Genomic DNA, 24351 nt, shown 5'->3' with positions numbered 1-24351 from the left:
GTATCTCTATCTCTATCTCTGATCTTTATCTCTCTCTCTCACTCAATAGATGATAGATATGGCTACGTATTAATATCTCCTAATTTTTCTCTTTTTTCCTCTCATTCTGTCTCTGTATCTTTCTCAGATAATGTTTCCAGTTTATCTCCCATCTGACATTTCCATAAACTGACTGAGCTCACACTCACGTGGTTTACAATGAAGGCATGTCAAATGGTGAGGAGTCAAAATTCACACACATTGAGTAATTAGGGCAACACAAGTATAAAATGGACTGTTGTGAGCAGGAAGTATTTCTGGAAAGGGAGAGAGAAAGGAAGAAGAAGGGATAACAATGTTGGGACACCAGGCTTGGAAGCTCCCAGCCCACGCAGGCTGTGGAAGGCTCTTCCCGACCCCACCAGTTAAAGCCTTGTTGGGTAACGCTCATTCCTAAAAAGCTCCACCTTGTCTTGAGCTGAAAACTGGCTCCTAAAAACCTTGTTTCTTCTTCCCTCTGAAGCCTTGGAACACTGAGTTTGTTTCTTATTCCTCCAGATAGAGGAAGGTAGTTTTTATAGTGGAAACAGCCCGAATTGATGGAATAATGGATAAACAAAATGTGGTACACGAATACAACAGAACAGTATTCAGCCTTGAACAGGAATTAAATGTCAACACATGGTGCAAAATGGATGAAGCTGGAAAGCATTATACTAAGTGAAATGTCAGACATGGAAAAGTACTGTATCATTCCATTCACGTGACCTACCTACATAGTCAAGTCAAAAACACAGAAGGGAGCGGGGTGGTTGCCAGGGGCTGGGGGAAGGAAATAAGGAGCTATTGTTTAATGGCATGGACTTCCTGTTGGGACAAGGAAAAGGTTCTATAGATGGGTAATACTGGTGGTTGTACGACAATGTGAATGTACTTAATGCCATAGAACTGTAAACTTAAACGTGAAAAATGGTTCAAATCATACATTTTTTGTTGCAAATATTTCACCACCACAGAAAACAAGTCCAATGTCTACTCACTAGAATTTCCCAGCCCCTCCCAGGGAAGTTTTCTGAATTGCCTGCAGTCAGTTCAGACTGTATCAGATGAAGTATTTCTGATTATCCCCTTGGCTCTTTGTAGACGCAAATATCCAGAATGTCCATGTCACAGCTCCCATTTCTCCCACATCAACCCCCAAATATGGTGGCATGTGGCCATGGACTGCCGGCCAGAAGGTCACTTTCACCATGGCAGTGCTCCTCTTTGGCCCACATCCCTAACCTGAGATCAGGATACTGCAGCCTGCATCAAAGCCGGCAGCCCACAGGGTTTTATAGAGAGATGATGGGGTATTGAAATGCCAGAGCAAGACTGAAATTAAAACATTACACAGAAGGCCAGAGGAAAAAAAAGGGATTTGTCTGGGATCACAGAGGAGAAATTAGATTATTTTCAGTCACACTCAGGAGCTTGCTGATCCTGAAAATAACCCTGATGACATGCTTGGCGATGCCCTCCGGTCAGATGCATCCAGGGACTAAGCAAAGAAGACACACGTTCCTGAGTGCTGCCTGCATCAATGTGGTTACACATTCTAGATGGAAACAAATAATCTATTCTTTAATAACCTGCCCTCTTTTAAGACTGGCCCTACTTTATCTCCTGTTCCCACTTGGAAGCTCACACCCTAGAGCAGCCCCGTCAGTCAGGGACTTCTTGTAGAATTCCTGAATTTAAAAATGTGGCAGCTGCCTGTCAATACAATGCAAATTGGTTGCCAGATGAAATTGGAACAGCCCTGCACCTTCTACAAGATTTGCAAAGTCAGTGAAAGTGACAAGGGAAATGCCTGGAATCCCACTCAAATCACTGACAAATGAGGATAACACAGAGTTAGGGTAGTTAGTGTAGAAGAAAAAAAAAAAACCACAAAGTGATGATTTGACCAGAGGCAAGCTTCAGAAGCAAAAGAGACCTGCAGAAGCTCTTGGAAACACAGAGAAGTCTTCAAACATTTTGGCAGAGGAGATCCTCTTAGGACTGTAATTACAAGTTAGGTAGTTGTTCATAAGACTTTCATGAAAATTGATTTGTACTGTAGTACATGATTGCAACTAAAACAAATTGTTTTAAACATAACGTTAGAGACAGAATGCTTGTTCCCAGGTACCACAAGGAAATTAGTATTCAGATAAAATTTTTTCTCAGCCAGGCAATTTTGCTTTCTGCAGAAAGGGTGCTCTCATTAGCCATCTTGCCACGAGAGTACAATGGGAAAGCCAGGCATATTTATTTCTTATGCATTGGGTTCTTATTTCTGTGCCCAATCTCCATTGGTTGGAGCTGGACCTCGCAATATAAAACTGAACCCCCTTGGCTAGCAACTTAAAACCTTTCTAAATAGGTAAAGGCAATGGAGAACAAAGGAAAAGAGGAAGCCCAATAAGGAAGAGGCATAGGCTGCAAGCTGGGACATGCCTGTCAGCACGTCCAGCACAGGTATCTTGGTTGAAGTACAAGGACATAGAATGTACTACATGCCTGTGAACATGTCCAACAGCTACACAGGATAGGGCTTAACACAGAGTTACTAGCAAAAAGCAAGAAAGCTTAAAGAAAGTCTTCAAAACAGAAAACAAACCATCGTTTCTAACATTTATTATTATTATTCTTTAACAAGAAAGGAAACTTTGAAGAGGAACTTTTTACTTTCTACACATAAGATAAACAAGTGGGTTTCTTTCAACTTATATTTGAAGTTGAAATATGGGATACATGAGCAGGACATGCAGGTTTGTTACACAGGCAAACGTGTGCCACAGTTGTTTGCTGCATAGAACCTTCGATCCCTAGGTATTAAGCCCAGCATCTGTTAGCTATTCTTCCTGAGGCACTCTCTTTCACAAGTGTTTAATCAAATCTTTTTATTATACTTATTATGAAATATTGTTTCATTTTAAATGGGTTCTTTTTTAAAGGACCTTTTCTAGTGCTGCTAGCCTGACAAGTGAGCCCACTCTGTGTGTGTGTGTGTGTGTGTGTGTGTGTAGACTCACACATCTTCTTGTGTGCAGCCTGCATCATGCAGCAGCTCCCTTGCCTTCTAGCAACATACCATCAAGACATGGGCTGAGGTTACCAGCTGCATGTTATGTTGAACAAATCAGCAAATGAAGCTGGTACCTACACAGTGCCATTTCTCAGTCACCATCCCCAGAAAAGTGTTTTGTATTTTATTTCCAGAAATGAGGCTTAAGTTTGCAGGAAGTCTTTCCCTCCTCCCCCGGTGTTTCCTCTAACAATCATGCTTTTTGTTTCTACTTTGCACTTTCAGCTTTGCTGAAGGGCTTTTGCGTCATTACCCATTTTTCTTCACAACAACCTTGTAAGAGTTTTGAGCAGGATGAGCCCCATCAGACAGGCCTAGGTAAAGAAAGGCTCTGCTCAGCACACCCAGGTCCTCTTCATCCTCAAGGCTCCTGCCTCCCAGACCAATCACCCGTGATCCTGCCCTGTCAGTCCTGCACTTAAACTGACAGCTCTGACTCTCTAGGTTAGCTCGTATTACGTCTGTCACCTCCATAGCTCAGCCCCATGGTGTGATGATATTCAGCAACCCAACATCTTAAGATGGAGGCAAAGAAAACCTGAACACACAGAGAGAATCTACCTTAGTGAAGAGCAGGATACTATAGTGTACAAAAAGATGAAGCACCGAATTAAAAGCCAGAAGTCGGAAGTTCAAATTCCACCCTCACTCCTCACTAGCTGTGTGACTGACTTCAGAGAGCAGGTCATTCAGCCATCCGCAGCCTCAGTTCCCTTGCATTTGAATTGAAAACCATTTTTTAAAAATGTATAACTTATTTAGTTCCAGAAAGGGCCTTAGTATTAAAATCTCAGCCCCGTATTGAATTGTATGAGTATTTGAGGAGAAAATGAGCTCATGGAAATCTTTTAAACTATGACCCTAAAAAAAATGAGATGAAGAGGCTAGGCGCCTGTAATCTCAGCACTTTGGGAGGCCGAGGCAAGTGGATTATGAGGTCAAGAGATCGAGACCATCCTGGCCTACATGGTGAAACCCCATCTCTACTAAAAGTACAAAAGTTAGCCAGGCATGATGGCACGTGCCTGTGGTCCTGGCTACTCAGGAGGTTTAGGCAGAAGAATCGCTTGAACCCAGGAGGCAGAGGTTGCAGTGAGCTGAGTTGCGCCACTGCACTCCAGCCTGGCAACAGAGCAAGATTCTGTCTCAAAAAAAAAAAAAAAAAAAGAAAAGAAAAAAAAGAAATGAGACGAAGGATCATTGTTATCTACAAAAGACACTGAAAACATCATTTATGCCCAAATAACCAACTCTTCTTTAAGCAAAAACATATTTAAGATCCCATCATTTTATTAGCAATAAAATGACCTACTCTGTTCATGTCATCTCCTTGAGGCACCCCCCCGCCCCCCACCCCCACACCTGGAGATGTGTCTCACTGAATACAGTAAAATCACACAGACCCTTACTCTGTGGGAATGGGTCTGTCCCAAGCCCTGTACTCAGATAGTTCCTCCAGGACTTTGAGCACTTAGAATCCAGAGTCATTTAAGTTATCCTCTGCAGTGGCAGCAGTGGTCAGATGTTACCAGTCACACGGTGGGAACTAAGATGTCCCATTCTTGGGTATCTTGAACTTCCCAATGCTCCTCATTCCCAAACCCACTTCTTCAGCCCGCATCACACTTCCTATAAACCCCTTTTTAACATACATTGGTCAGACACTGTTGTTTGCAGGGTAGAAACCCTAACAGGCCACAAAGATGAGCCAGGGAGGGTATGATCATTCTCCCTGTGTGTACTGAACCCAGATATGCTCCAAGAACTTCCTCACTTTCACTTCCATTCTTCCCCTGGTACAGTCTTGTTACCCAGAACGGATACCATGGCTGTTTAGGTTTTCAGCCTGAAGCACACTGAAGGCAAATGGTTCCATGGGTTTTTCTTTTTGGGAAAAGTGGGACTCCCCACTTTGAATCTCAGCATGACCAATATCTGTCTAGTGGCCTGCTGTTCATGGATGGATGTGCTGATTCAGTCAGTCGAGAAGCCCACCTCAACCTCCAAAAGCTTATCGCCTGCCCTGCTTCCCAGACTCCCCAACTAGCACCAGCCCATAAACATCTTATGTAGGCAAAGGAATGTCTAAACTGGAGGCTGGAGGGATCTCTTGAAGAGCTTGTACATCTGCCTGAATGCTCAAAGGATCAGCCAGGACCAAAGGATATATGCTAGTAGACCAAAGTATCCATTCAAAGGACTTGAGCTCTGCTAGAGGAGGTCGTTCCCAGGACTCCACTTCACTCATTTCATTAAGCAACAGGAGTCAGCAAGGCAAGCCGCTCTGCTTTTGATATCCTGACGCTCTGAAGGCAAGTGCTGATTACCAGCAGCGCAACTGTGAAACGGCACTACGGGGAACACTTTTTAACATATTTACCTAATTAGCCCCTTGTAAAGTGTAATGTGGTTTCTTTCCTCATCCTGTCATTAGTTTTATGAGAATCTTTAAGAAGTGACAGTCAGAGGGGAGAAGAAAGAGGCATGTCACACCCAACTCCATATGCTTCCCAAATGGCCCAACTGTCCTTGAATTTAGCAAGGTGCACATGATGTACCCCCGATGTTGGCACAAGGGCTTGATTCTCTTAAAGGAGCTACAGGAAGAGTTCCCCCAGCCATAAGCAATTTATTTGCTTATGAAGATAATGCATAGACCCCAATAACTGCATGGTCCATTCCAAAACAGCTTTGGAGAAATGAGCACCGATGTAGCCATAAGGAAAATTAGGTTCAATTCTCAGATGAGTCTTTGACTAATGAAATAAACCAATTCATTTATAAATCTGTACCTTGGGAATAGCAATACCCAGCGAGTCTACTCATGGGCCTACAGCATGGTGATAAGGCCAAAAGAAGATGACCCTAAAAGTGTATATCGCAGCAATTGCTAATATGTACTGAGCGTTTTACTAGATGCAAAGCATTGTGGGATAATTTCTTTATAACACAGTCAACATGGTCAAAGCCATTCATTCTGATTCAAATGTCAGAGACAGTCTCCCTAAAAGCAACATTCAGAGAGGTCTTCCCTCATCCCCCAATCAAAAACTGGCCTCCTCTTCTTTCCTCTCTTCGTAGTCCTTGAAACACTTGGAGTCATAACTCATGTTAAGGATTTGACTTTTAAATTCCCACCTCCCCCATCAGACTGTAAACTCTGTGAGGCAAGGACCATGTCTGTTTTGTTCACCCAACTTCTTAACATAAATCCTGTTATCTAAATGGTAATCAATAAATACTAAAATGATGACTGCTTGCTTTCTAGGGGAGAGAACTTCCACGAGATCCCCACCACGGCAAATAAACCATCTATGTATACTTAAAGAAGAGAGCTGCAGAGCCAGACTCCTTAAACTACGGCCTTTCATTCCAGGCATTCCATACAGTAGGGACAGAGCCTTACAGAGGACGTGCTCTATTGACTGAAGAGTGTATTAGTGGGAGAATTAATTTAATGCTCCGGGATTATGTTAATAATGTTATTTCCTACTAACACATCTGATCATTGTAGGTTTCAATATATAATATTAGTCTTCTTAGAATCAACATTAGGTATGGTGACGTTAGCTAGATTGTTTTATTCACGCAACACAGATTAATCATGTGCCTTGTATGCAGCAGGTACCATGTTGGTCCTGAGTGATATTTCCCCCAAAAAATGACTGAACTACTTAGGGTTTTGGATAACAGTCTGAGCACTGACATTATATGCCTTATACCACCTGCTCACCATGACATTCTCACTTTGTTTTCTTTAATTTTGTAATTTTTGTAAGTACATAGGCATGCAATGCATAATAGTCACATCATGGAGAATGGGGTATCCATCTCCTCAAACATTCATTCTTTGTGTTACTAAGAATCCAATTATACTCTTTGAGTTACTTAAAAATGCGTAAGTTAGTTATAATTGACTATGAGTACCATTTTACGTAAACAAATAGGTCTTATTAATTCTTCCTTTTATTTTTGTACCAAATAACCATCCTAACCTGCACTCCACCCCCACCCCTCCCACTACCAATCCCAGCCTATGGTAACCATTCTTCCACTCTCTCTGTCCATGAGTTCAATGATTTTGATTTTCAGGTCCCACAAATACGTGAGAGGATGTGTGTCTTTCTGTGCCTGGCTTATTTCACTTAACATAATGATCGTCATTTTCACCCATGTTGTTGTAAGTAACAGAATCTCATTCGTTTTTATGGCTGAACAATACTCCATTGTGTAAAAGTACCACATTTTCTGCATCTTTTCACCTACTGATGGACATTTAGTTTGCTTCAAATCTTTGCTATTGTGAACAGTGCTGCAACAAACACGAAAGTGCATGTATCTCTTTAATACAGATTTCCTTTCTTTTGGGTATATACCTAGCAGTGCGATTGCTGAATCATATCGTAGCTCTGTATTTAGTTTTTGGAGGAACCTCCAAATTGTTATCCATAGTGGTTATGCTAACTTACGTTCCCACCAACAGTATATGAGGGTTTCCTTTTCTCCATATCTTCGTCAGCATTTGTTTTGGCCTGTCTTTTGGATATAAGCCATTTTAACTGGGATGAGATGACATTTCATTGTAGTTTTGATTTGCATTGCTCTGATGATTAGTGAGGTTGAGCATCTTTTCGTATGCCTGTTTGCCACTGTATGTTTTTTTTGAGAAATGTCTATTCACATATTTTGCCTATTTTTTGATTGGATCGTTAGATTTGTTTTCTTCTAGAGTTGTTTGAGCTCCTTATATATTCTGGTTATTAATCCCTTATCATTCGGGTAGTTTGCAAATAATTTTTCCCATTCTGTGGGGTTGCCACTTTATTGACTGTTTCCTTTGCTATGCAGAAGGTTTTTAACTTTTTAACTTGTCGTAATCTTTCTTTTTCTTTTTTTTGGTGTTCAATTTCTTTTATCAGCATTTTGCAGTTTTCATTATAGATGTAGCTCACTTCTTTGTTAAGTTAATCTGACTTCCTCCATGCCAGTGTGGAGGCCTTTATTTCTTTCTCTCGTCTGATTGCTGTAGCTAGAACTTCCAGTACTAAGTTGAATAACTGGTGAAAGTGGGCAGCCTTGTTATGTTTCAGACCATAAAGGAAAAGCTTTCAGATTTTCCTCATTCAGTATAATACTACCTGTGGGTCTGTCATATATGGCTTTTATTACTTCTATTCCCAGTTTTTGAGGTCCTTTATTATGAAAGAATAATGAATTTTATCAAATCTTTTTTCAGCATCAATTGAAATGATTATATGATTTTTGTCCTTCATCCTGTTGATACGATGTATTACACTCATTGATTTGTGTGTGTTGAACCACTCTTGCATCCCAGGGATAAATCTCACTTGGTCACAATAAGTGATCTTTTCAATGTATTGTTGAATTTTGTTTGCTAGTATTTTGCTGAAGATTTTCGGACTAATATTCATCAGATACTGGCCTGTAGTTTTCTATTCTTATCCTCTTTTTCTTTTTTTTTTGATGTGTGTCTGGTTGTGGTATTAGGGTAATCCTAGGCTCATAGAATGAGTTTGGAAGTATTCCTTCCTGTATTTTTTAGAATAGTTTGTGTAGGATTGGTATAGTTCTTCTTTAAATGTTCAATAGAATTTAGCAGTGAAGTCATCAAGTCCCAGGCTTGCCTTTAGTAGGAGACTTTTTATTATGGCTGCCATCTCATTACTTATTACTGATCTGTTTGGTTTTAAATTTCTTCCTGGTTTAATCTTGGCATATTGTATGTGTCTAAGGATTTGTCCATTTCTTCTGGATTTTCTGATTTATTGGCATACAGTTTCCACTAATGATCCTTTGAATTTCTGCAGTATCAGTTGTAATGTCTTATTTTTCATTCTGATTTTATTTATTTGGATCTTCTTTAATGTTTTTAAGCCTAGGTAAAGGTTTGTCAATTTTGTTTACATTTCAAAGAACTGACTTTTTTCATTAATCCTTTTTGTTGTTTTCTTCATTTCAAATTCATTCATTTCTGCTCTAATTTGTATTATTTCTTTTCTTCTATTAATTTGGGTTTGATTTGCTCTTGCTTTTTTAATTTTTTAAGGTGCATCATTAGATTGTTTTAATTTTTTTTTTTAATGTAGGCACTTATAGCTACAGACTTCCCTTTCAGTACTGCTTCCACATATCCCATAGGTTTTCATATATTGTGTGTTATCTTTATCATTTGTTTTCAGATATTTTTCAATTCCCTTTGTAGTTTTTTTATTGACCCACTGGTCATTTTTGAGCACATTAATTTCCATGTATTGGCATAGTTCTCAACATTTTTCTTCTTGCTGATTTCTAGTTTTACTCTATTGTTGTCAGAGAAAATGTTTGATATTATTTCAACTATTTTTAATGTTTTAAGACTCGTTTTGTGACCTAACATATGTTCTGTCATTGAGAATGTTCCATATGCTGAGGAAAAGAACATTTATTCTGCAGCCATTGAGTAAAATGTTTTGTAAATATCTATTTGTAGCTATTTGATGTTTAGTGCAGATTTAAGTCTAATGTTTCTTCACTGATTTTCTGTCTAGATGATCTGTCCAAAGCTGAAAGTGGGGTGTTGAAGTTTTCAGCTATTAACATATTGGGGCCTATATCTTTGTTTAGTTCTAATAATACTTTCTTTGTGTATCTGAATGTTCCAGTGTTGGGTGCACATATATTTAAAACTGTTATATCCTCTTGCTGAATTGACTATTATATAGTAACTCTGTCTCTTATAGTTTTTGTCTTGAAATCTATTTTGTCTGATAGGTAACTACTCCTTCTCTTTTTTGATTTCTATTGGCATGGAATATTTTTTTCCATCCCTTTATTTTCAGTCTATGGTGTTGTTACAGGTAAAGGGTGTTTCTTGTTGGCAACAGATCAATGGGTCTTGTTTTCTCATCCACTCAGCCAATCTAAGTCTTTTGATTGGGGAGTTTAGTTCATTTACATTCAATGTTAATATTGATAAATAAGAACCTACTCCCACCATTGTGTTATTTGTTTTTAGTTGTTCTGTGGTGTTCTCTAGCCCTTCTTTCTTTCCTTCCTGTCTTCCTTTAGTGAAAGTGATTTTCTCTAGTAATATGATTTAGTTTCTAGCTTTTTACTTTTTGTGTATTTGTTGTAAGCTTTTTGGTTTGAGGTTACCATGAGGCTTGCAAATACTATCTTATGACATTTTTTTTTCTTTTTTCTCATGCAGAGTCTCTCTCTGTCACCCAAGCTGGAGTACAATGATGTGATCTTGGCTTACGGCAACCTCCTCCTTCTAGGTTCTTGTGCCTCAGCCTCCTGAGTAACTGGGTAATTACAGGTATCCGCCATCATGCCCGGCTAATTTTTGCATTTTTAGTAGAGATGGGGTTTAACCAAATTGGCCAGGCTGGTCTCTAACTTCTGACCTTGAGTGATCCACCCACCTTGGACACCCAAAGTGCTGCGATTACCGGCATGAGCCACCATGACTGGCCCCTTTATGACCTGTTATTTTAAGCTGATAACAACTTAACACTGTCTGCATAAACAAAAAAACAAAGAAGCAAAAAAGAAACCAATAAAAACTCTATGTCTTAACTTTGTCCTGATTTTAAACTTTGTTTCTATTTATATCTTATTGTACTGTCTATAGCTTGAAATTTTTTTTAGTTATTATTTTTGATAGGTTCATCACTTAGTCTTTCTATTTAGAATAGCAATAGTTTACACATCACAGTTACAGTGCTATAAAATTCTATGTTTTTCTGTGTGCTTACTATTACCTGTGAGTTTTGTACATTCACATGACTACTTATTAACATCCTTTTCTTTCTGATTGAGGCACTCCTTTTGGCATTTCATGTGGGACAGGTCTGGTGCTGATAAAGTCCCTCAGCTTTTGTTCGTCTGGGAAAGCCTTTCTTTCTTCTTCATGTTTGAAGAATATTTTTGCTGGATATACTATTCTAGGGTAAAAGTTTATTTTAGCACTTTAAATATGTTGTGCCACTCTCTCCTGGACTGTCAGGTTTCCACTGAAAAGTCCACTGCAGGAAATATTGGGGCTTCGTTGTATGTTATTTGTTTATGCTCCCTTGTTACTTTTAGGATCCTTTCTTTATCCTTGATCTTTAGCAATTTGATTATTAAATGCCTGGAGGTAGTCTTTTTTGAATTTAATCTGCTTGGCGTTCTATTACATATTGATATTTATATCTGGGTTTGGAAAAGTCTCTGTTATTATCCCATTGAAGAAACTTTTTCCCCATCTCTTTATCTCCCCTTTAAGGCCAATAACTCTTAGATTTGTCCTTCTATTTTCTAGATCCTTTGGCATGCTTCATTGTTTTTTATTGTTTATTTTTTTGAGTCCTCTGACCGTATATTTTGAAATAGTCTGTCTTCAAGCTCGCTAATTCTTTCTTCTACTTAATTTTGTTATTAAGACTCTGATGCATTCTTTAAAATGCCAATTCAATTTTTCATCTCCACAATTTCTGTTTGATCATTTTTAATGGTTTCAATTTCCTTGTTAAATTTATCTGATAGAATTCTGAATTCCTTCTCTGCATTATCTTGAATTTCTTTGAGTTTTCTCAAAACAGCTATTTTGTATTCTTTGAAAAGGTCACGTATCTGTTTCTCCAGGATGGGTCCTTGGTACTTTATTTCATTCACTTGGTGAGGTGATTTTCTTTTCTGGAATGTCTTTATACTTGCAGGTGTCTGGCATTTGTATCTGGGCACTGAAGAGTTAGGTTATTTATCGCAGTCTTTACTGTCTGGGCTTCTTTGTACCCATCCTTCTTGGGAAGGCTTTTCACATATTTGAAAGGCCTTGGGTGTTGTGATCTAAGTTTTATCTGTTTTAGGGGGCACTCCAAGTCCAGTAACACTGCAGTTCTTGCAGACTCAGTGGTATTGCCTTGATGATCCTGGACAAGATCTGGTAGAACTCTCTGGATTACCAGGCAGAAACTCTTATTCTCTTTCTTCCTTTCTCCCAAATAAATGGAGTGTGCCTGTTCTGAGCCACCTAAAGCTGGGATAGAGTAACACAAGCACCCCTGTGGCCACCGGCACTATGACTGTGCCGAGTCAGATCTGAAGCCAGTGCAGCTCTGAGTCTCACCAGAGGCCTGCTCTAACCACTCCCTGCCTAGGGCTCAGCAATCAGCAGACAACAAAGCCAGCCAGGCCTGTATCCTTCCCTTCAGGGTCATGAGCTATCCCCTGGTTTCCAGGCTGGTCCACAGGTCCTGGATGGGAGCCAGAAACTAGAGTCAAAAAGCTTAGAAGCCTAGCTGGTGTTCTCTTGTACTGTGGCTGAGCTGGCACTCAAAGACAGAATGCAATCTTTCTCACTCTCTCCTCCCCTTTCAAGGGGTAGGGTGGCCTTGCCCCGTGGCCCCCACCCCACAACCCTAGGCAGAGTACTTCCAGACTACTTTCCATGTACCTTGAAGGCCCCAAGGGCTCTTCAGTCAACTGGCCTGGGACTCACCCTTTAAGACAGTGGGCTCCCCCTGGCCCAGGGCAAGTCCAGAAATGCCTTCCAAGAGCCACATCTTAGAATCAAAGATTCCAAAAGCCCACTTGGCGCTCTACCCGCCTGTGGCTGTGCTGGTGTCTAAGATGTAAGGCAAGTCCCTTCTACATTTTCCTCTGCTTTTCTCAAGCAAAAGGAAAGGAGTCTTGGCCTATGGCCACCATAGCTGATAATGTGCTGTCTCCCCTGAAGCCAGCAAGTCTCAGAAGGTCTCAGTGTGGTACCTGGATATCACCGTTAACATGGCCTACCCAAAAGGGGCAGGAGAACTCAAATAATATCTCACTAAATATTAATAATAATTATCAACAGAAAGATAAAAGGTTATGACAAATGGAAACACACACATGGTATTTTGTTAATGTGTAGAACATAAAGTTCTATCAATACCAACACTACAAAATAATAATTATTTAGCTAGGTTTATCAGTCAGGTATGTCATAGTGGAAAGCAACCAGGCCAATTTAAACAGGAAAACAATTGAATGGAGAATATTCTGAAATTCACTACATGATCAGAGGCTTAGGGAACCAAAATTAGGAGCAGCATAAACACTGCCCCCAATGACACAGAGAATGGTTTGCCCTGCCACCGGCCCTAGACCTCTCCACCATTATTGCTGCCTCTGAAAATCTTTCTTGCTAAAACTGCCAATTCTTCCACAGAGAGGAGGCTCCCAGGGCCATGCTGTTGGTGGATGGGGGCTTCTGAGTGACAGGGCCCAAGCACATGGCTGTGCCTAGTAATAAAAGAGGCAGAAAAAAGCAGGCACTGACTCATCGCTTTATAAAGTGGGGAAGAGCCCAGACAAGGCAGAGACTCAGATGTGGGGCGGCCAATGAGAACAACCGGTGTGGATTGCACGGGCACATGGAGAGGGACGAGAATCCCCCGGAAAGAGCAGCAGTGCTTACTGGACTAGTTGATTGGAACGGGGCAAGTTTTATCTTATATTATTTTGCAATAAAGACACTTAAGAAATGGCTTAAAAGGATGAGTGCAGTGGCTCACACCTGTAATTCCAGCACTTTGGGAGGTTGAGGTGGCAGGATTATCTGAACTCAGGAATTCAAGACCAGGGCAACAAAGCAAGAACCCACCTTTACACACACACACAAACAAACTTTTTTTAAATTAACTGGGGGTGGTGGTGCATTCGTGCAGTCCTGGCTATTCAGAAGGCTTAGGTGGCAGCATTGCTCAAACCCAGGAATTCCAAGCTGCAGTGAGCTATGATCACACTTCTCTCCAGCCTGGGCAATACAGCAAGGCTTTATTTTTTTTCCAAAAAAAGGCTTAAAATAAGAGAAAATAAAGAAAGACAATAACCAAACCCCACTCATGTGCTACCTGCCCCTGAATCCCAGTGTGGGTTAGTAGCGGGGTCCCTGTGCTGTGTGGCCTGATTATGCAGGCATCAGACTCAGAGGGCGGAGAGGCTGGGTGGTGGTCGGGGGAGGCTTTCATCAGTTCACAAACCTCTGTCATGGCCTGGTAACAAAGTTGTGGAAATGGCAACAAAGAATCAGAAAGAATGGGGAATTGGGAAAACACAGCAAATATTTTTTCCATGCTCTCAAATACTAGAAACTTTACTGAAATGGATCACTTTCATCAGGAAAACTGCAGTGAACTAGCTCAAGAAACATGCAGCAGCTCACACGTGCGCTTTGAGTGGCCTTCCCCTGGAAGAGGCACACACACCTCCCAGAGCACAAATTCTAGCTTCATTGCCCTGGGTCAGTATTCTTGGGACCTGGGGGGTACAATCCATTAACTTTTCCTCCTGGCTTTGCATCGCCAAACAGAACTTCTGGTCAATCTCCTTCAGTCGCAGGAGCTCACAACATCAATGGCAGTGTTTGTTCTGGCAGCTTCCCCATTTGGAAATGGCCTTTAGAATCTTGGAAGGAAATCATTTTATGAAGCATGCATACAGTGAGAATACCTGACACACAGTCCTAACTAGGCTCAGTCAGAATTTAGCCTCGGAAAAAAAAGTTTCTTCTCTGGAGAGTGGATGTAACAGAATCATCTACTGAGTACCAGACATTTTTACATTTTTTTACATTTTAATTTTTTTAGAGATAGGGTCTCGCTCTGTTGCCCAGGCTGGAGTGCCATAGTGTGATCATAGCTCACTGCAGCCTCGAACTCCTGTGCTCAAGTGATCCTCCTGCCTCAGCCTCCTGAGTAGCTGGAATTACAGGTGTGTACAACCATATCCTGCTCCTTTAAACGTTTTTTTTTTTTTTTTTTTTCAAAAGATGAAGTCTGGCTACGTTGCCAGTCTAGTCTTAACCTCCTGGCTTCAAGTTTAGTAACATAGCTAGCCTAAAGTTAGAACCTGAGCAATGCCATTTTACACAAGACAAAGCTGTTTTCCAAAATTAAGTTGTAACGGCTGCCCCACTCTCACAATAACTGCTGGCCTTGGCTTCTGTAAATAAAATTGCTAGTTTGCTCTGCAAAATAACTACTATGTAAAGCCAGCCGCTTACCTTTGCTTATCAGTAACTGCTTTCTGTGGCCCCAATGTGACAGGCAAGCAGTCCTAACCCACACCATCTTGGCTCCTGCAACTTGTAATAAGTAACTAAGGTCTGTGATTTCCACCCTACCCAGATAATGTGTAAACTAATGTTTATCTTGACTTCTGTAAACCACTTAAGTAATAAACAGAATGACAAAGGCCCCCTGGCCCTTGGAATGTCGGGGGCCCTCTACTCCGCCCAGGGGCCCTTGACTCCGCCCAGGAGGTGATTTACAGAATCCACTAACCCTTGGAATGTCTGAAGCCCCATCCCCGCTCCTCACCCCTACTCCCAAGATGGCTTTTTGGGTATAGAAAGTATCGGCACCCTCCTTTCGACACCATGGGTTGGAGAGACGCGAGTCCTCCATGGCCGCCGGCAATAAAGACCCTGCAATTTGGCATACTTTTGTCTTGGTGTTGACTTTCTAAGCTCAGTACAGTATAACACAAGCAATCCTCTAAGCTCAGCCTCCAAAATTGCTGGGATAACAGGGGTAAGCCACCCTGCCTGGCCACCAGGCAGTTTATGGACAGAGAGGAGTCAGATAAGAAGTGAACAAGACAAACTAGGATCTCCATGAGATGGTGGCTTTGTCCGACTGAGTGAGATTTACGCAGTAATGATGCCAAAAGGGGAAACTGATAAGGTGAAATGAAGGGGACAGTTTCACCCACCCTGTCTCCTGCTGGCAGCCAAGAGAGAGCAGCAGGCAGCACCAGGAGGCGGGGATGGTTTTGCTCAGGGCCCTGACCACCTGAACTGGTTCTCTAAAGAACCCGAGGCCTCTTTCTGCACTTGAGGGCCCCATATCCTCTGATGCCTATGCCACTGCACCCAAACCAGCCCAGGCCAGGGCAGCATGGATTCCAGGTGCAGCGGCTACTGAGAGTTCCTGGTAGTTTCTGAGAACAGCTCGTAAGAGCAGAGGTGAGATCCCACAGAGCTTTGTGGATCTCTAAGCCAGTCATCCATCTTCCTGCTGCCTTCGGAGCCCTCCAGGCTGAGCAGAACCCATGTTTCAAGAACACGTAAATTACTTATTGCTCCTTAATACACTCTGTAAGCCACGAGGGCCACAGATTAAATCATGGATGATGTGAGAACAGAGCCTGAGGCTGTGGCTGGGCCAGCCTTGTGCAAGTGGCCCATGTGGAGAGGGATTACAGGCTCCTGGTGCCAGCCAACGCCTCGTCCCTCTTCTCCAAGACCCTTGCAGTCCCACTGAGGCGTTTCCTTTGCATCTGGCATTACTACGCACTCCCTACTGAGCTGCAGGCATTGCTGCAGGGGCTGTGATGTGGCAGCCCCGTGAGCACAGCTTTGCAGCCTGGAGATGGAGGAAGAAGACGGACTCAGAGCCTGAGGACTGGGTTCCATTCCCTCACCTTCCCCAGCTGCCTGTGTGACCTGACCCTCTGCAGACCTTCATTTTCTTATCCATAAATACAGGAAGCAGGGATCACAAAGGTCTGCAAAATTGAATGCCTTCAGGGCCAGCCAAGTGAGGTGAATGGCCAAGCCGCCCTTTGTGGCTGGTTAGGTGGAGCATGCAGCCCCACCGAAGGGCACTTGAGCTCTCCTCTGTTTGTGCAGCCAAATGACACCTTTCTGTGGGTGAAATTCTGCCAGCAGCCCTCAGCTACCTTGCAAGCTTTCCACTCCTGACACTGATCTCAACAGAAACCTTCCTCGGAAAGCAGCATTTTCAGTGTTGATGTGATCACTGCCTCGGCAGGGGCACCACCACGTGACAGAAAGGATCACGATGAACGTGGGGTGTATGGAGCTGCCATCGCTACTATCCCTTCAGCCACATCTTTGTTCTGAGTTCAGCCCAATGTTTTCCATGAAGTTTCCATAAAGTTCTTCTGTCACCAGGACAGAAGATTCTGTGTTTGACCTGGGGCAGAAGAATCAGGCAGGAGGACTGCGGAAGACATTAAGGTTATCCAGCCACCTTATGGGGGCTCCTGCGGAAACAGGAATGGGGATCAACGTGTCCCTGCCTCCTGCCATGGCTTGATAAGGAAACTACCTCTGGTTGTCACATGTCATACAGATGATGCCTCCTCACTGAGTTACCGGTGGAGGGTCTTGACTGCCAGGTTCTTGGTATTTTGAACAAAGAATTGGACAAAACGCAAAGAAAAGCAAGGAAATATTGAGGCAAAGAAAGCAAAAATCTATTGAAAGCGAAAGTACACTCCACAGGGTGGGAGGAGGCTTGAGCAGCAGCTCAAGGGCCCTGGTTTCAGGATCTTCAGGGTCCAAATACCCTCTAGAGGTTTTTCTTTGGCCATTTGGTGTAAACCCCATGCAAATAAAGTAGTATTCCACCATTAGTGAGATTGGTTGTAGAAAACAACCAATCAGATGCTGAAGTTACAGAGGTTACACTCTATGCAAACGTCTGATTGGGTGTGATAAGCAATCACTCAGATGCTGAAGTGAAGTTACAAAGGTTACACTCTATGCAAACATCTGATTGGTTGTGGAAAACACCAATCAGAGCTATTTTTAATTTTCCAACTGCCTCGAAGAAAGTAGAGCAGGGGGTGTGAAGAGAGTAATCTCTTGTTCTTTTGTTATCTAGGTATGGAAAGTTGGGGTTTCCCTTTTGATATATATATATTTTGCTTTTTAATAAGCTTTATTTTTTAGATCAGTTTTAGATTTACAGGAAATTAGAGTTCCCATATACTCCACACCCAGTATCTCCCTTTGTTAACATCTTATATTAAATTGATACATTTGTTACAATTAGTAAACATATTGATATTATTATTAACTGAAGTCTATACTTTATTCTGATTTCCTTAGTTTTTAATCTGATGTCCCTTTTTCTGTTTCAGAGTCATTTGATTTTGTTCTAAAAGTCAGCATAAATCAGGCTTAGTTTCCCTGCCTTTGGACCCTATTCTCCTGCCACAAATGTTCAAATACACAGCACGAGGTGCCCAGACCATTCAAAAGAAAACAAGCTAGCTAGGCATGGTGGCTTTTGCCTTTAATAATAGCACTTTGGGAGTCCAAGGGAGGAGCATAGCTTGAGGCCAGGAGTTTGAGACCAGCCTGGGCCATATTGCAAGACCTCCATCTACAGAAAAATAAAAATATTAGCCAGGCATGCTCCAGGTGGCATGCAACTGTAATCCAAGCTACTCAGAAGGCTGAAGCAAGAGAACTACTTGGGCCTGGGAGTTCAAGGCTGCAGTGAGCTATAACTGCAACACTGCACTCCAGCCTTGGGAACAGAATAAGATCCTGTTGCAAGAAAGAGAAAGAGAGTGAGCACCAGAGAGAGAAAGAGAGAGAGAGAGAGAGAGAGAGAGAGAGAGACAGAGAGAGAGAAAGAGAGAGAGAGAGAGAGAGAGAGAGAAAGATAAAAAGAGAGAGACAGAAGGAAAGAAGATAAAGCATACTAGACATGGTAGGATGTGGCACTCACACTCTGGGTTCACGTAGGCTTAGTCTCTCAAGCAGCACAGTCACAGCAGAGGGATTCTGCCACATCCCCTGAGGCTCATTTGTGGATTTTGCACCTTTCCACAATCATTCGCCTTTCTCCCTGAAAGGAGGAATTCTTAGTAACTGCCTGTCTAATTTTCTCCACCATGCTCTTTAGAAGGGCTCCAGCTCACATTCCAAAGAGGAGCCTGGCCATCTGCATACTGAAGGGGAGGGATGTGACCCAGGCTGGTCCATCACCGTGAATCCCAGAAACAACCAGGGTCAGGAGAAGTTTTCTCTTTTTTTCTAAGGCTAAGAGCAGAATGGTGGTGCTAAGACTAGGGCCAGATCTGTACCATAAAAATTGTTTCTTTTACTTCTTTTCCTTTCTCTTTGTCCTTTTCTCCCTCCACATATGATCACTTGCACATAACTCATTTTAAAAGAGGGCAATCACTCATAATTGATTAACTGCGTATCTGGATTCCCAGGCACTGGTCCCAAAATTGATAAACTTGATTTTCTTTCAATGAACAATGATCCTTAGGTCATGCAGACCTTCTAGATAGTATCTGGAATTTTGATTGGCTGAGGAATGCAAACAGCTTTCATCACCAGGAGTCTCACCTCCTGCATACCTCCCTTACGCATCAAAGCCCCGGTTGTGTTCAAAGACAAATCAGATTGCAGTTTACCTCACCCAGTATCACACTTTGGTATCGAATAAACCTTTTTCTGCTCCTAAATGCTGATGTGTCAGTGTTTGGCTAACTATGCATTGGTACTCGGGTACCGGAACCTAGCGTTTGGGTTCCTACAAAACTAGAATCTATGTCTTCCGGTTGCCAGCAACACCTCTTCCTCACCATGGAAGCAGATGACTTCCTGGAATTACAGCCTCAACATTTGGAAGACAAAGACCAACCCTGGGTGGCCCAGATTCCTTGATGACTTTGGAATATTAGCTCCTAGCTTTCAGATCTGAAGACTAAGGAAGAGAGAGCAAGCAGAGCGTAACGTTCATTCACAAACACGCGCACACACGCACACACACACACACACACACACATACACACGCACCAGGATTGAGGAAAAGAACTCCATGAGAAAAATTAATGCAAGACAGGCTTAATAGCTAACATTGATTGAGCCCTTAGTCTTTGCCAGGCACTCTGCTCAGCCATTTTACATGCATTGTTTTATTTAATTCTCAATAATCCAGTGATGGGGGCTATTACTGCACCTGTTTTACGCATGAAAAACTGAGCCTGACAGACACTGAGCACTTCCCCGAAGCTGCACAGCTAGAGTAGCGTGGCCGGACTGTCTGATTACACAGCCCACCCGGGTTTTCTCTTTTACAGAAAGAATAAATAGAAATCAATTGCTGAAATAGCACATTATAGACAACTTTCTGTGTTGCAAATTTTACCCCTCTTTTACTCAGTGATATTTTAAAACTTTTTTTTTAAGGATTTCAAGTTGCTTAGAGTGGCACTTGTTAAACTTTACACACATGTGAGTCACTGGGGATCTTGTTAAAATGCAGATTCTGATTTGCAGATGGAAATGCTCTGAATTCTTTGTCTCTAAGACCCTGTCGGGTGGGGTCTCTGATGTTGTTCTACACACACACACACACACACACACACACACACACACACACACCCCTGCCATAGCGCTAATACTGGGAAAATGAAATTCTCTATTTTATATGTAAATCTAAGCTTCCTCAGAAAAAGAATGCAAATACTTCATCCCTAAGAATTTAGAGGAGCACATTGTGGCTTTCAGCGTCAGAAGCAGGAACCATTGATCTAGTGGGGATGACAGGAAATGAAATGGAAAAGAGCTGATTAGCAGCACCTTTCAAAATTAGCTCAGTTCCTGAAAGGGAAATGCAAGTTTGGAATCCGAGACTGCCCTGGCATAAAGGGGCAGAACAGCCTTTTTTTTTTTTTTTTTTAATCTCAAGTGACTTTTAGTTGTTTTTCTGTTGTTTTTTCATCACCTCCTTAAAACCGGCTCTTACACTTCTTCTCAGGATGCATATAATTTGGGAATACTTCGACTGCTGCCATGAATTCACAGTCTCACTCCTTCGCTGCTCCTTAATATTTTATTTTCTGTCCTGTGGAGAGGTTGGCGACGGTGAGGTTGTGCTGCTGTTGATTAATTGTGGTAATAAAGATGGTGGAAGAAAGAGGACTGGAAACGGGAGGGGTTGGTGATTGATCTGAAAATATGGATCCTGGATAAATAGTGGGATGATGGTGAGATGATTATAGACTGAATTGTGTCCTCTGGAAAAGATAACGTGCATACCTCAGTGATACTGTGAGTTCAGTTCCAGACCACTAAAATACAGTGAGTCCCACAAACTCTTTTGTTTCACAGTTCATAGAATCATTGTGTTTACACTATACCATAATCTATTAAATGTACAATGGCATTTATGTCGAAAAAGTGTACTTATCTTAACTAAAAAATACTGCTATCATTCTGACATCGGGGAAGAAAGTAAGCATATGCTTTTGGAGAAGTGGTACCAACAGACTTGTTCAATGGGGGGTTGCCGAAAACCTTCAACTTATAAAAAACACAGTATTTGTGAAACTCAAAGCAGCAAAGCATAGTATAAGGATGTCTGCCTGAGATAGAGATATTAGCTCCTAGGATCACAGAGTGCACCATTAGTTGGGAACAGGACTGTTACAAACATAACTAGTTAGAATGAGGTCACACTAGAATAAGGTAGACCCTAATCCAAAATGACTGGGGTTCTTTTTTTTTTTTTTTTTTTTTGAGACGGAGTTCCGCTCTTGTTACCCAGGCTGGAGTGCAATGGCGTGATCTCAGCTCACCGCAACCTCTGCCTCCTGGGTTCAAGCAATTCTCCTGCTTCAGCCCCTTGAGTAGCTGGAACTACAGGCGTGTGCCACCATGCCCAGCTGATTTTTGTATTTTTAGTAGAGACGGGGTTTCACCTTGTTGACCAGGATGGTCTCGATCTCTTGACCTCGTGATCCACCCGCCTCTGCCTCCCAAAGTGCTTGAGCCACTGTGCCTGGCCATGACTGGGGTTCTTATAAGAAGATAGTCATGTGATGGGCATGGTGGCTCATGCCTGTAATCCCAGCACTTTGGGAGGCTGAGGCAGGCAGATTGTTTAAGCTCAGGAGGTCAAGACTACCCTAGGCAATATGGTAAGACCCTGTTCCTATCAAAAATACAAACATCAGCCGGGCATAGAGGTGTGCACCTGCAGTCCCAGCGACTAGGGAGGCTGAGGTAGGAGAATCGCTTGAGAGGAGGCAGAAGTTGCAGTGAGCTAAGATCGTGCCACTGCCCTCCAGCCTGAGCAACAGAGCAAGACTCTGTCTCAAAAACAAACAAAAAGAAGAAGGCCACATGAAGTGGGAGGCACAGGAAAGACAGCCATGGGATGAAGATGGCAGAGACTGGAGCCTGGCAGCTGCCAGCCAGGGAATGCCACAGATTCCCAGTAAACTGCTAGAAGCCAGGAGGAGGCCAGGCAGTATTCCCTGCAGACTTCAGAGTGGGCACGGCCCTCCCGACACCTTGATTTGGACCTGGTTTTTAGGCCACGAGATGATATATTTCTCATGTTTAAGCCATTTAGCTTCTGACACTTTGTTATTACAGCCCTAGCAAGCTAATACCATGAGGTTATCTTTCCAGCTCTGACAAACTCCTAAATCCCTCTCCCAGACCCTCCTCTACACTCACACCCCTCACCCCCATCCCCTCCCACCACAATGATTGACTAAAAGGGAAGCAAGAAATGGGGCCGGTGGGGGAAGCAAAGTCAAGCAGGGCCTCCACTTCCAGTGAGGATGCCCTTCAGGGAAGACACTGAAAAGCCTGGCAAGGCCCCACCTCCAGTCCAGCTTTGGGGCCTGGGAACAGGAGGGTGGGAGGGGGGAGGGTGGGAGAGAAGAAGCAATAAAGGGGAGGAGCAATGAAGGGGGAGGAGGGCAGAAGGGGAGGAGGGCAGGAAGGGAGGAGCAAGGGAGGAGAGGAGGAGGCAGGATGGCAGGGGAGGAGGGGGGAGGGGAAGAGGAATGAGGGGAGGAGGGCAGGATCAAAGATGGTTGCTGCCTGCTGTCAGTGAGTCAGAGCACCAGAGCCTGGAAGGAGACGGGAACTGTAGGGCTGAGTCTGGCTTTCAGCTAGAATTGACACCCCAGTGTCAAGAGCCTCTCATCAGGTGCCTTGGGTTCTAATGAACAAATCAAGGAGGGCCTGAAGTAGCAGAAGGATTGAGCGCTTGGGGGTGGTGAAGACTAGGCTATAGATCTCACCATAGACAGGAGGGGACCCTAAAGAATTACGGCTCTCTGAGTCACCTGTCCTCCATGCCTTTATATTCCTGCAAATGCACTAAAATCCTGGTATCCTCTGAGCTGAAGGGAGTTTTCCATCCCATCCCCAAGCCTCCCAGAGGCCAGAATTTAGCTCCTGTTGGTTTATTCACTACTCATCTGCCCTCAGCATCTGCTGGGCGGCTCCAGGACAGTACCTGGCAGCAGGGGTTGTGATTTCAGCTGGAGTTTAAACACACACCCTCCACCCATGCTCTCCAGCAAACAGGATACCCATCCCCACACTCACACCTGGAGACACACGCACAATGCCACAAATATGCCTACATACACTAACACACCGGCTCTCCAACATGCAGAGCCACACACCCTTACACAGACTCACACTCGCAGCACAGTCACACATACCCAGCACGGGTTCATAGACACTTGCTTAGAGACACAGACACACACACACCCACAGCCACGTTCTCCAGGGCAGACATGTGTCCCCTCTCCCTCCCTCTCACAGACAGCTGCAGGACTCAGGAAATCCATACCAGCCTTCACAGCAGAGTTGGGAGATTTTATATATCAAAGTCCTCAGCTTCCAAACAGAACCAATTTATGCAACAAATAAAACAGTTACAGATAAATCTGCCTAGTGGGGAGTTCTACTTGGTGTTGGTTTTTAAGGAGGGACACATGGCTCCTTCTCCTCAAGAATCCAGCTTCTGAGAAAGCCTCCAGGTCATGCCCTCCTCACAGGGCCAGACAGGACCCTGTCTTCCCATCTTCTGAGCCTCAGGGCATCATATGTCTGCATCCCTCATGAGGAGTTTATAACCAGAGAGAAATCCCAGCCCTCATCACCATACACCAAAGACAGAGGAGAGAGGGAGCCTGGAAGGTGAAAGTGGGGAGGGAGTGAGACCTAGATAGAGAATGAGCTGGGCTAATAACAGGGCTACGGAGGGCCTGAGGGTGGCCACAGACACCCAGGCAGGGACAGTGAGTTGGGAGTGGACAAGAAACGGGGGAGCCCTGCGCCCCAGCCCATACAGGCACCCGAGGCAGGAGAGAGCTACAGAGCATAAAGACACTGTGCCATGCAAAGCAGGAGACCTGGGGCAAACCTGAGGGGGAAGAAAATAGGAGAGAGGGGCTGCCCCCACCTCCACTGTCCTCCTTGTTTTCCTGAAGTCGTACTCCCTCCTCTGACCTTCCAGATAAACCCACTGAGGCGTACTTTTCACAGCCAGAGGCATCTGTGAGAACGATTATCTGAAGGGACACAAAAACATCACCAAGTATTTCTTTTTTCCTAAAGGCATGTTTATAGGAATTAAAACAAACAAAAGTATGAACATATGAATAATACAAAGAGGAAAGAAATGTTGAGATGGACCCTTGGT

This window comes from Saimiri boliviensis, chromosome 14 (assembly GCF_048565385.1).
Source record: "Saimiri boliviensis isolate mSaiBol1 chromosome 14, mSaiBol1.pri, whole genome shotgun sequence".
In the NCBI taxonomy this organism is placed as follows: Eukaryota; Metazoa; Chordata; class Mammalia; order Primates; family Cebidae; genus Saimiri; species Saimiri boliviensis.
This window is presented reverse-complemented; position numbering follows the sequence as displayed.